This window comes from Sinocyclocheilus rhinocerous, unplaced genomic scaffold (assembly GCF_001515625.1).
Source record: "Sinocyclocheilus rhinocerous isolate Xijiao unplaced genomic scaffold, SAMN03320098_v1.1 scaffold5904, whole genome shotgun sequence".
NCBI lineage: Eukaryota > Metazoa > Chordata > Actinopteri > Cypriniformes > Cyprinidae > Sinocyclocheilus > Sinocyclocheilus rhinocerous.
This window is the reverse complement of record NW_015662236.1, coordinates 19644-21996: the sequence shown is the minus strand read 5'-3', so window position 1 is coordinate 21996 and position 2353 is coordinate 19644. Positions and strand designations below refer to the sequence as shown.

Below are 2353 nucleotides of genomic sequence, written 5' to 3'. Positions count from 1 at the left end.
ATGCAAGCAAAAGTGTTTTGCAATACAATATGAACACAATGAGTACATTGTACTTAATTTTTGATGTAAGTACATAGTAGTTAAGGCCACTTAATATAAAGTGGGACCAAAACAAGAATAGATCTGTAAAATAATTAAGTAAATAAGTAAATTTTTTTCCACAAACAAGAAAAATATTTAAGACATTGTTAAAAAAAAAAAACTTTGCACAACAGTACAACATGTAAGAAATTACACACACACACACACTCTCTCTCTCTCTCTCTCTCTCTCTCTCTCACACACACACACACACAGCTGTAGTGATTGTTGTTGTTGTTATTAATGTCTCTGTTCTTGTGTTCAGGGGTCTGTTTTCTCTCACTGGATCCAAACACAGCAAACACTCGTCTCATTCTGTCTGAGGAGAACAGAAAAGTGACACGTGTGAGACAGAAACAGCCATATCCTGATCATCCAGACAGATTTGATGATGTGTATCATGTGTTGTGTAGAGAGAGTGTGTGTGGACGCTGCTACTGGGAAACGGAGTGGAGTGGAGATCATTATGGTGTGGATATATCAGTGTCATATAAGAGCATCAGCAGGAAGAGAGACGGTGATGAATGTTTGTTTGGATCTAATGATCAGTCCTGGAGTTTATCCTGCTCTCGCTACAGTTACTCATTCAGACACAATAAGATAGAGACTGATCTCCCTGTAAAGCCCATCATCAGCAGCAGGAGAATAGGAGTGTTTGTGGATCACAGTGCATGAACTCTGTCCTTCTACAGCGTCTCTCACACAATGAGCCTCATCCACACAGTCCAGTCCACATTCACTCAGACGCTCTATCCTGGGATTGCTGTTTATTCTAGATCATCAGTGAAACGACAGTAAGATCTGTGTGTGTGTGTGTGTGTGTGTGAGAGAGAGTGTGTGTGTGTTTTCTACATTTGTGTTTTTATTGTAGTCTCATCAATCATTTGTATATTATCAAAATATTCTTTCAATTGAAAAGTTCTACATGAATCATGTTTGTGAAAAGTACGTCATTCATATTTTCTCTATTGTTTTTGAGCATAAATAATAAAACACGATGAGAAATTAACTTGAGATCAGATCTGAATTGATGTTTGTGTCACAGTGTCTGGTTGTGGTGCCCTGGACTGGCCACTTGAGGGCGCTCTCCTGTTTCAGTGTTATATGTTTTGAACTCCATTTCCCATAGTCCCTTGCCTGTCGTTTCTGTTCTGATCATTATCACCTGTTAGCCATTTACTCATCATCCCATCTATATATACCATGCTCACTCTGTCTGTCGTTGCTGCAGTATTGTATTTGTTATTGTATATCTGATGTTTGATGTTGTCTAAAGTTACACTGTGTTATCTGTTCCTTGTGTTTTGGATTACCTTTTGCCACGTTTTTGTTCTGTTCTGATTATTTGTTACTTTAATAAACTGCACCTGGATCTTACCTTGTTTTCTCCTGGCATTCCGTGACAGAATACTGCAGCCACTACAAGATCCAGCAGTTTGTTTTTCTTTTTCCCTTTTTGAAAAATGGACATTCGGATTGTCCCTCCTGCCACAGGGAAGGAGCGAATGGCTCGATACCGGACTCTGATGGCTCGGAGGCAGCAAGGAATGGAGGTTGGTGGTTTTGCCCAGACCTTAGGGACGGTGGCGGTGGGGCTGAATTATAATGAGGCTGCACTTAGGACCTTCTTAACATCTGTCTGGATAATCCTTTGCCCCAGTGGGAGGTGGAAGGACTCGAGATCCTAGACTTCTGGGGCTTTGTCAATTATCTCCAGGGTCGAAGTCAGTGGGCAATACCAGTCCAATCAGAACCCTTCCACAGGGATTTTCCCACCACCTCTATCCTTCAGACTCCCACTAAGCGAGAAGGAGAACAGCAGAGCCCGCTCCAGTCCAGGAGCTCACGGAGCCCACTCCAGAGCCCGCTCCAGTCCGGGAGCTCACAGAGCTGAGGGTCCTTGGGGAAGACCTAGGCATAAGAGTGAATTCCCCAATTGGAGTAAAAGGTACGCGCTGTCTACCACATGTGTGTCACAGTGTCTGGTTGTGGTGCCCTGGACTGGCCACTTGAGGGCGCTCTCCTGTTTCAGTGTTATATGTTTTGAACTCCATTTCCCATAGTCCCTTGGCTGTCATTTCTGTTCTGATCATTATCACCTGTTAGCCATTTACTCATTGTCCCATCTATATATACCATGTTCACTCTGTCTGTCGTTTCTGCAGTATTGTATTTGTCATCTCATGTCTGATCTTTGATGTTGTCTAAAGTTACACCGTGTTATCTGTTCCTTGTGTTTTGGATTACCTTTTGCCACGTTTTTGTTCTGTTT

The 2353-nt window shown here is 42.3% G+C and overlaps 1 pseudogene; it reads left to right on the top strand.

Moving 5' to 3' along the window:
• The first annotated feature begins 294 nt into the window (after positions 1-294).
• LOC107727998 (stonustoxin subunit alpha-like) overlaps positions 295-2353 on the top strand; it is an 18060-nt pseudogene continuing 16001 nt past the window's right edge.